General features: G+C 53.9%; 1 pseudogene; it reads left to right on the top strand.

Annotated features, from left to right (window-relative positions):
- The first annotated feature begins 2,054 nt into the window (after positions 1–2,054).
- Positions 2,055–10,595, top strand: LOC119250819 (protein Shroom2-like; annotated as a pseudogene).
- Positions 10,596–10,822: the final 227 nt, after the last annotated feature.

The following is a 10,822-nucleotide window of genomic DNA, read 5'->3' as shown; positions in this document are numbered from 1 at the left end:
GGGCCTCACACTGTGGGGCCAAAGACTGTTAAAGGGCCTCACACCATGGGGCCGAAGATTTCCAAAGAGCCTCATGCCATGGGGCTGAAGTTTCCTTGTGCATTACTCAGTGGGGCTGAAGATTAATCTATAACCTATAAACATCCTTTGTTTTTTGTTCTTGGTCATAAAAAGAGTAAAGCCTCTCAGGAAGTACATTGGGCAATAAAGTATATGCATAAGAATATTGTAAGTACATGGCACGAAAAATTACCTTCTTAAAAATCAATCACTCTTTGGTCAACTTGACAATGGGACATAATTTGTTATGCATGCCTGACAAGCGATCCAGCACAAAGATTATAGTAAGTCCTTCTTTAGCTTTTTTTACAAGTTTCTTAGGTAGGTTTTTAAATGAAGTTAATTGTGTTAAGAAGTTTCTAGGTAGAAAACCCTGTTAGCTGATAACTCAGAAAGCAGCTGGCCTCCCGCTAAAGGCCATATGAGTAAGAAGTCTTTTGATGCTTAGGCTTTAGCTGATAGGAGTGTACCGACCACTATCAACTGTCTTGGGTAATTGTCTAGCTGAAATAATGAGTTTTAGTGTAAGGCTTAGTTTTTTCATCTATTAACCTTGAAGGTTACCTTCTTGCTGAGAGCACATAGCAGCCAAAAGTCTATGGGAAAAGAATGCACTGATTGTTTCTGCTTTGCTTCCATGCACATGATGATGTAATCTCACTGCTTGCAAAAATGAATAAATAAAGACCCGCTGAGTGCCTCAGTAGGAGATAACTTGCACGAAAAAAGAGAGTGTGTATCTGCCTCACTCCCCTTCCCCTCAGCCCTTAAGATTTCACTGACACCATCTCATCCTTTCAGGGACTCCTGACAGGACATTTTGCCGAGGCTGGCCTTTGGCAGTTACAGTTCCCTTTGTGTGGCTGACACACCCCTCCCATGTGCTCCCAGCAGTGTGAGCTCCCAGGAGGGTGAGCTCCCAGGCCTGTGTGCCCAGGAGTGGCACACTCCCAACAAGGTGTGCCTTGCAGAAATTTATGCTCTCAGGAGGCTGTACTCCCAGGAGCAGATGTCTTTCCAGGAGTGTGTCTCTTCCAGTAAGAGGTGTTTTTTCAGGAGTGTATGTATATATATATTCTTGAGATTATATTTTCCAGTGTATACATTCCCAGAGTATATGCCTCCCCGAAAGTTGTGTCTCCCTGGAGTGTTTTCACTCAGGAGGGTGTGCCTCCCAGGAAGATGTGCCCTCGGGCACCAAAAGCAGCCAGTGCATTTGTGTGTTTTTTAGAGTGTTGCAAGGTGGAGCTTTCTTGGGAGATGCTGACATCCTGGGGATGAGAATGGGAGTCTGTTTCTCCATGGCCAGGAACAGTGTGGCAGGGGTCAGAACGCTGAATCCTGAGTCAGTGGTAGCTGTGGGTGGGGAGATGGAGGGCTCAGAGCCAGGGCTGGGTGAAAAGCAGCCAGCTATGTTGATAAGTGGCGGGGAGGCAGAGCAGAAAATTGGGGCCCTGTGATTCCAGGGACATCACAGGGCTAGATAGGATGCTGTGCTCCCCAGGAGCGTGTGTCTTCTAGGATGGGTGTTCCCAGGAGGGTGTGCTCCCTGGCATGGCACTTAGACAATTTTGCTGGCAAAGTCCTAAAGTCATGACTTTTTCTATTCCCAGGTCCTGCTGTCACCATTGCCTTTATCCTTGAAAGCACAAAAAAGACATCCATACACACAGGCACACCCAGACACACAGATACACACAAACCAGACATGTTGACAATGCACTAGACACACACTATCCTCACTACCTACCTAATAGTCACTTGTAAGCCCCACAGAGCCTCACATTTTCATTTTTGAACTTTTCTGTCCTGAATTCTAATCAACTAGGATAATAAACAGGAACATATGGTTTTATGGCAAGTGAGAGGGGTTCAAGAAAAAATAATGGGGTGAAGACAAGCTTGGTCCCCAGCCAGGGCTGGTGCAGTGTGGGGATTGGAACCCCTGGAATGTGCTGTCAGGTGCTTTAGAGGCTGACAGGGCAGGGTCCGGGATGGAGCTGGGACAGCAGCTGACCGAGGCCCCACTCCTGGCCCAGGTCTTAGCTTGTCCTCTCCCATTCCTGGCTCTCAGCTTGAGTCCTGCTGGAGGATTTTGTGCGTATGGTGCCACATGTTAGATGTGACTGCAGACGGCCCAAGGCACCGAGGCTTTGGCTTAACTGAGCCGCAGCTAACTCAATTCTGTTTCTGCATGGTGGCGGGTGTTTATTACCTAATAGGCACCGGGTGCTTTTACGTGGGTCTCTGGATGCTACATTTTGAATTTCTTTCTGAGTAAGAAGACATTCAGGGCTTCCCTGGTGGTGCAGGGGTTAAGTCTCAGCACTATATAGTTACTGGCAGCCACTGGAGCTGGAGTTCAATCTCCAGTCAGGGAGCTATGAAAGTGGTGCCACAGATCTCTCCTTCCTCGGCCTCTACTCCTCTCTCAGGGTATTTGAGTCATTCTGCCTGTTTGGCTCCCCACTCTGTCTCTGGTGAGTCCTCTCACCCCCCATATGTCTGCCCTGTACCCCAGTTATTGTACGCATAAATCTTTAAAAAAATGAGATATTCAAGGGCATTGCAGTCCTCTGGAAGGAAATCCCGGGGGCTTCGGTGATTGTCCTGAGTCAGATATTACTGCTTAGGAGTCACAGTGGCTTGAGGAACAGACATCAGGCCCATGGCAGGACCCCGGGGCTGGGAGCAACTCTTCCCTAGGAGGCGTGTCCAGCTTGGCAGTGTTTAAATGCTCTGGTCTGTCTGGTATCCAGCAGCTTTGCCTATGGTGTTCTCCAAAACAGCTGTTGCTCTGTTCACTATTCTGATAATGCCCACTTTCTCTGTGTGTACCTAACCCACAGTTTTCGAACACCCTGACCTCCCTGAGTTGTGGCTAGTGCCCTACAGTGCCTGTGCTTGGCTGCAGTGTTGTGGGTTTGCCGACCCCAGTCTGTTTCTCCATAGAGCCCCCTGCCTCTTCCTGATGACACCAAGGAGTTCCGGCCTCGGGCCAAGCCACACTGTCTCTGCCTGGTCTCCACGGGGTAGGAGACACAGCCCAGCTGCCTCAGAAGGAAGAAGTGGAGGGAAGTGGGTTGTACTCTGGGTTCTACACAGGAGCCAACTGGGCTTGAGCGTTTTGTACTGAGCCTGTAACAAGGGATGGGCCCAGGGCATTCCTCTGGCACTGCCACGACCCGGGAGGGTTGGGACATCTGTCACACCTGGGGTTCTATCCCAGGAGGGGCACCAACGAAGGTGCAGCGCGAGCCTCCCCAACTGGCTGGGGCGGGTCTTCTGAGCACTCACTAGTGAACTGGTTACACCTCCAAAGGCACTGCTGGCTCATGAGGGCCCCCCATGACTCACAGGGATCTCCCCAGCTGAAAATGCTCTTCCCTTGAGTGACAGGCTCAACAGAGTCTCCTCCATGCCCATTTACCTGGAGGAGTCAGGGTGGCCACAGTCGGGGGTGGGTGGTGATGTGGCTGTGAGCTTGCTGGTTGTTGGCCCCAGTTTTAACTCTGGCCCTGGGGACCTGTGTGCAATTTCATATATGTATGGGCACATAGGTTTTACTAATACTTGATTTATGGCCCCTCTTAGTTTGTCCTGTGCAAACATTTCCCAAAGTAAGTCACATGGTAGATGTTGCTCTTGCCTGGAAACACAGTCTGTGTGTGCTCGGGGTGTGTGTTCCATGTGTCCCACCCATGGCCTATTGTAGGACTGCATGTTTTTGTGCAGTGTGGGTCTGGATGTGGTGCCTCTCGGCAGAGGGACGGGTGTGGGGAACATGCCTGAATCCCCAACAATTTTGGTGCTTGGGGTGCAGGTGTTGCTGTGGCTGGAGTGTCCCTGAGTCCTTGTTCATTTGTGCTCCTTCGTTCTCTAGATTTGCAGGCTTGTGCCATGGAGATGTTCCAGGAGCATGGGACACCCATGGCTGGCGTGTCAGGCCTCGGAAGTGGCTTTTGCCCCAGAAGCCACAGCAGGAGCCCAAGACAGTGGTTATAGTGGAGCAGGTGGCCTAACTCAGAGCTTCAGACACTCAGGGATCTCATGCCCACAGACCCGCTGCATGCACCAAGAGGTACTGTAGCCACTCTCCAAGAGGCTGGCCCCACAGGGGCCCCGGCCACTGGGATGGGAGCTCAGGCCCATTAAGAGACCCAGCTGGTACACCTGTGTCAGCTACCTGACCATGCTGGGCAGGCCCTGGCCATGCCATCCCTGGTGGTCCTGGACTTGTGCCTGGACCACCTGACTCTGTCACACAGTCCCTGCATCTTGGTGGACAGGCCACTTAGAGGTGAACCTACAGATGCCTGAGGGCAGCAGGCGAGCATGTACACTCCTGTGTGGCCTACCAGAATGACCCGTGCCCTCCCACGCATGCTGCCGCCATGGACAACTCTGGTCCTCTTCTCTGCAGTTTGCCTCCCAGAAACTGTTGAAAAAGCTGTTCCAGCTCATCCAGGGTGAGAATTCTACAAGGTACTGTCCCTGCTGGTGGGGGCTGCATCTTTTCTGTCCTGTGCATCTCTGGGGGTGGGGTTTGGTGGGGCCGTACCTGAAAGGCACCTGGTTTGGCCTCCAGAGTCATGATCTTTAAGCAGGTCCTGGGGCGAACCTGCATCGTCCTGGGTCAGGGAACTTCTAGTGAGCTCAGGAGTAGCCTTTCCCATGGGGTAATGGGTGCCCACAGTGCCAGGGAGTGCCCCTTTCTGGCACACACTTCTGCAGCGGGCCAGGCAGGCATTTTCCCCAAGCACTGGTCATCAAAATCACCTTTAGCCACAGCGTGAGGCCACTGCGAGTGCCTCAGTTGACTGACCGACCGACGCTCTTTCCAGGGTCAAACGGGTGATGGACATCCCCACCACGGTGAAGATGGTGCCCATCAAGATCATGCACACAGAGAGCCAGCCGGAGAAGGCGAGCCACCCTCGCAGCCCAACGGGCTGGAGAAGGACCAGCTCAGGCCTCTGTGCATGTTGAAGCAGTCCTAGTCCAGCTTCTGCATGTACAGCCACAAGGGCGCCCAACCCATGCCCCCCAGCCCGGACAACTGTGCCTCCCCTGCCGTGCTCAGCTACGTGAAGGCCAAGGAGTACAGGGTAGAGAACCCAAAGTCGGAGGAGCTGGCCTGGGAGGTCGGGGACAAGGGCAAGTCCCTGGCCTACATCCTGGACCCCTGTGTAAAGATGAGGACTGCCATGAAAATGATGGAGGTCATCTTCCCCAAAGTCGGGCACCTCTTGGAGGACGCTCAGCAATGGAGGAAGCTGCTCCCCAAAGTCCCGTCTCCTTGGCCCCTGAGGAAAAGTGCATACGCCCCGTGCCGCAGTTCTGCCCCCTGAAGTCCCTGGTGGCTTTGGGGGGTGGGACGGTGGCTGGGGAGGGGCATGCAGTCCTAAGTGCTCCCAACATGTTGCTTACTGCTGTTGCCGGCCTGAGCCTCCTGAAAGGGAAACAGAGGGAGAGAGGCCTAAATCCTAGGCGTGTTGACCTCGGGGCTTGACAGTCTTGACAGCCCTACCTGCTCTTTCTCGGTAGGAGGCCAAGGTGGTTGAGGAAGACACCCACGCCTGCTCCTCTACCAGGCAGCGGTTGTCAACCTGGGGCCTGTCTCCCCCAGGCACTGGAGGCCAGAACTGCTCAGCTTGGTTGTCATAACAGCAGAGTCACACCCGACGTCCGGGGGTGGGGGCCGGCGTGCTGCACCACACCCCAAAACTCAGGACAGCCAGGCCACCACAACAGAGAGTGACAATCTCCGGTGCCTGAAATATTGGGGGCCTGCGGGAGCAGAAATAGGCACTGAGGTCTGGGGCCCTGCAAGCATCTGTGTGCACATTAGGGAGTGCCATGCAGGGCAGCAGAGTGGGAGGAGGAGGGCCAGGTGGACCAGACCAGAGAGCCGGCCCTGGTGACAACTCATGGGATGGTGGGGGATACATGGGCTTCCTGGGGTCCCCACGCCCCACTGATATGGATCACTGTTCTACTCCCAGGTAGAGGATGTGAGGCATGCCTCTTCATTGTCCCTTCCCTGCTGTAAAGGCAATGCCTGTTGTCAGTGGCAAGTTGTTTGCAGTTCTAACTCTGCCGCCTACTCTTGGCTCCCGCTTTTGCTGGGTCGAACATGTGTCTCCAAAAGGTCACCTTTGCTTGGCCCAGGCCCCACCTGGGTGGGGCGGGGCTCCTGTGCTTCCACGGAAGGAAGAGCCAAGCACGCCTGCTGTCATGCCACTGCTCATCAGTTCCGCCTATTACAGCACATCAGACCCCAAGGCTAAACTGTTGATCAAGATGAAGGACCTGCGGGAGCAGCAGGAGCCTTGAAGAGAACTCAGTAAGTGACTTGGACCACAACCTGTCAGTGAAAAGAATGGGGCAGCAGAAATGCCAACAAGCGAATGGCACTTCCCTTCCAGGGGTGAGGAGGAGGGGACTCCACCATGCCAGGGGCTTTACCCTCTGCTTTTGCCCCAGGCACTGTGTCCCCACAATGGAAGAAGCTGGATAGTACTCTTCCATCCCAGGGAGGTTGGCATCCTCACGAGACAGACATGTACACACACCAGTCAGCAAGCTGCAGCCCGGGAGCCAGATCTGGTCATCTGTCATTGCAAATAAAGGGTTATTCAGACATATCGGTTCATGGGCAGATAGTGTCTCCTGGCTTTGGCCACAGCAGCACAGCAAAGTCACTGCAACATTGACCATGCAGCCTGTCAAGTCGAAATGATTTCCTACTTAGCCCTTTGCAGCGTAAGTTTGCCAACCTTAATGTAACCTGTTGGTGGTACAAAAATTAAAACCGGGTGAAGGGATAGAGAAAGCAGGAGTATGATGATGGAGGAGGTGCAGATGAAGGGATGATTGGACAGGGATATGGAGTGACCAGTGGGCAGCCCTGCGAGCATCCCTGCTGGCTAGGCGGGACCCAGCGAGTGCAGAGGACCTGGTGTGGGGTGTCGAGAAGGTGCAAAGCCAAGCAAGGGATGCTCAGAGAAGAGGTCATGCTCAGAGCAGGTGGTCATGATCTCACAGTACGGACAGAATCACCACCACGAATGCCAGTGTCACCGTTCCTGTCTGAACTTTAATGTCAATGCATACATGCTAGCCTGAGAAAGTCTGTGAGAGCAGGACCCGAGACAAAGATCACAGGCCTTGGCTCTCTCCCGCTGTTCCCTGCTTCTCCCACCTGACTGGTCATGGCAGCCCTGCCTAGCTCCCCTCCCCAAACCTACACCCCCAGCATGGCCTGAAGGGCTAAACAGCACACTGCCATTCCACGAGTGGTCGTTCCTCCCAGGAGGTAGGCACTGATGTCCCCTCTGGAGCTGGCACCATCACGAATCCCGCCCTGTCCCCACAGCAGGAGCTCTCTGAGAGGTCAGCTACAAGATGCCGGTGTTCTAGAAGGTCTGTGAGAGACTCCTGGAGGATGTCCAGGCCAATAGCATGCTGGGGGAGGAAATGGAGGCTGTCGCCAAGAATGTCTGCAAACACAATGAGTTTGACAAGTTCTGGATGTTCATCTGGAACCTGGACAAGGTGGTGAACCTCCTGCCATCTCTGTCGGTCCTCCTGGCCCTCCTGGAAAACATTTTCAATAGCCTGGACAACAGTACTTCTCTTGGAGATGAGGTAGGTGTAGGCACAGCGGACCTGCAGCTTACCTGGGGATGTGGGGAATAAGTCTGGCAGTCTGGAGCAGCTGGTGGGTTGGGCACCGTGGCAGCTGCAGGGCTGCCACTGTCTTGAGCCCAGGGAACAAGGTGATAAGGGTTCACACACATATCTTTAGGAAATGAGCTTCACTTTGTCCACCCCCATGTGTCATTGGAGCCCGCCAGTGCCTGACAGACCGCTGTCTCAGTGCTGGTCTCCACTAGCGGGTGCTGTGTCTCCCAGACCAGAGCAGCCTTGAGGAGTTTGGGGCCTGTTCACTGGCTCCCTTTCCTGATCCAGCAGCTTGGGGCATTGCCCCACCCCTTGCAGCCCCTTCCTCCTCCAGGACCTCAGAAGCTTGCCTTCACTAGTGTCCACCGGCTTTCCTCAGCGTCTTGCTCCTTGAATCATGCCCGATTCAAGTCCACATTTGCCTTTGTCCTTCTGAACTGGGCAGTGCAGGTCACTCCCTGGGGCTTGGCTTTTGGCCTATGCCAGCAACATTTCATCTTGTGCTCTGGGTGAAAGCACCCCACATGTGGAGAACATGACCTCTAGAGCCACATGTCTGTCAGAGGGCCCTGGCATCCACCGCAGGCCGCTTGCTAGATCAGAGACCAGCAAACATTTGCTAATGGGTGTCTTTGTACATAACAACCTTCCAAAGGATGGTCTTTGCTCTTAGTAACAGGCATAAGGGCCTCCTTGGTGGTGCAAGGGGTTAAGTACCGCACTATGAAGCAATTTGCAGCCTCAGCAGAGCAAGTTTGATCCTGGCTGGCCAGGAAGCAACCCACATGGTGACGCAGCCCTCTCCTGTCTTGCCCACTGCTCCCGTCAGCAGTGTATTTCAGTCTGTCTGCCTGTTCTGTTTCTCTGCTCTGTCTCTGGTGAATCCTCTCTCCCCCAACACCCCTGCATCACTGGCCTGTACCCCAGCTCTTGTATGCATAAATAAATGAATATTTTAAAAATTAGTTAAAAAAAATAAGAGGCTTAGCTTCTATGGAAGCAGAGAGAAAATGTTCCTTTTGTAGATGAGGTTGGCTTCATGCTACATAGGAGATCTTGGTGTGATTTTGGATGGTCATGCAGCTATCAGTAAACACGCTATATAGGAAATTAAAAGTAACGGGCTTTGGCTCTTGAGCCTCATGGGTTATGTGCATGTTGCACTTTGCTATGTGAGCTTGGCCAAATTAATCTGGAGACAGGAAAATAGCAGCAAGGAGAAAGAGGCATCTTTATACATGCTTAAATCTCCCAAGGGAACATTTAAATCAGACAACACAGTCGCAGGTCATGTGATGGCACAGCTCATGTGTGACCGAGGCCCGGGAGCTGTGCCACACACTCTGGGTGTGTGGCAGCCACCCTGTAGGGATTTGACACCGGCACAGCCTTATCTGTCAGCATGTTTCTCAGAACCCACCAGGTGGCAAGCGACTTGTGGCTGTAGTGTGGTCTCCGCACCTCAGCTTACTTTTGGTCCACCCCGCATGCACCATCATGAAGCTGGCAGACCTATACAGGGTTTGGGGGAGCAGAAGGAGCACAGAAGCAGGGTTTGGGCCCATGTTCCCCTGGGCTCAGGTTCCAGAACCCACCCTGCCTCCCTGGACGCATGTTTGGAGGTCAGTCAGGCTACATCCTGGCTGCATGACCAACGTTGCCTTGCCTTGCTGAGCTGCAGGCCTGTGCCAGGCCATGGGTGGGTGGGATAGCCTCAGTGTCCAGGGCAGCCAGGGCAGGTTCAAATCACTGTGCCACTGAAGGTGCAAATCTTTGTGCCTGGTGGTGCAGGCTTTGGGAAGTGCAGGTTTCTAGAGACAAGCTAGTGAGGTGACAGACCCAGAGTCAGGGTCTAGAGGCTGCCTCTGTCCTTCAAGACAGAGAGGCGACATGGCAGCCAGTGCCCAACATCTGGCGGGAGTTGTGTGGCTGTGCCTTTCTGTGCCCTGCCTGTGCCTGGAGAATGAGGTGTCCGATGTGGTTGGGTCTCTTCCCTGCAGAACCCCGAGACACTTAGCCCGCCTCTTCCTTGCTCTCAGGGAGCCTGGAGGCTATAAGGAAACTGGTTGTTCTGCAGACAGACAGTGACTGTGGTTTTAATTTGAGATGAGGGACCCTCTGCGTTCCCCAGAGATGGACCCTAATGGGGAGTGCAGGCATGCAAACCCCTGTTTCTTCCCTACTACAGCCTGCCTTTCTACAATGTCCTCAGCTGGTCCTCTTGCAGCTAGAGGGCTTGGAGACCTCAACCTGTCCTGCAGAGGGAGGTGCCCCAGTCAGCTCTCCCAGAGACTGGGGCCTTTGTCACCAGAAGAGTCCTCAGTACCCTTACCTTGGTGCCCCTCTGAGTTCCGTGGGTTCTAGCCCCCATGGTAATGGTGCCCAAGGCTGTGGGGAGGGGCAGCCCCTAGGAACCTGTAGCCAGGCTGCCCAGAGCACATGCCCCAGGCTCCGCCTGCCCCCTCTCACTGCTCCAGGCCTCAGTGCCTGCCCTTTGTCTATAGCAACTGCTGCTGAAGAGCAGAGGATTCTGATCCAGCGGCACAAAGACGCCAAAGAGCTTAAGGAGAACCTGGACCGCTGCAAGCACATCGTCTTCAACATCCTGGTAGCTACCTCGGCGAAGACAGCCTGGCCGACTATGAGCATTTCGTCAAGATGAAGTGGCTCTGATCATCGAGCAGCGCAAGCTGGAGGACAAGATCCACCTGGGCAAGGAGCAGTTCAAGTGCTTGTTTGACAGCCTTCAACCGAGAGCAGCCAATGGGCGCCTGCCTGGCCCAGTAGGGACCCAGCAGGTCACTTCCCCCGCCACTGATGACACACACCTGCATTCTTGTGGGCACTGACCATTCTGGTGCCCACATGCTCTGAGAAAAGCAGTACGCCCTCTGGTGTTTGGGAAGATATTGTGTCATGTTTTTGTTCCCCCCAGTGCCAGGCAGGCTACTTGTCCTGCATCCTCCTGTGTGTCCACGTGGCATTAGGTCATGGCTCCACCCCTGCTCAGCAGGGTCTCCTGTCCCCTACCCCACAGCATCCAGAGTCCCAGAGGGCCACCCTGGCCTCTGTCTTG

Source organism: Talpa occidentalis, unplaced genomic scaffold, assembly GCF_014898055.3.
Source record: "Talpa occidentalis isolate TD23 unplaced genomic scaffold, MPIMG_talOcc4v2.1 talOcc4.18, whole genome shotgun sequence".
Taxonomy (NCBI): domain Eukaryota; kingdom Metazoa; phylum Chordata; class Mammalia; order Eulipotyphla; family Talpidae; genus Talpa; species Talpa occidentalis.
The sequence above is the reverse complement of the archived record's forward strand: the minus strand, read 5'-3'. Positions and strand labels throughout refer to the sequence as shown.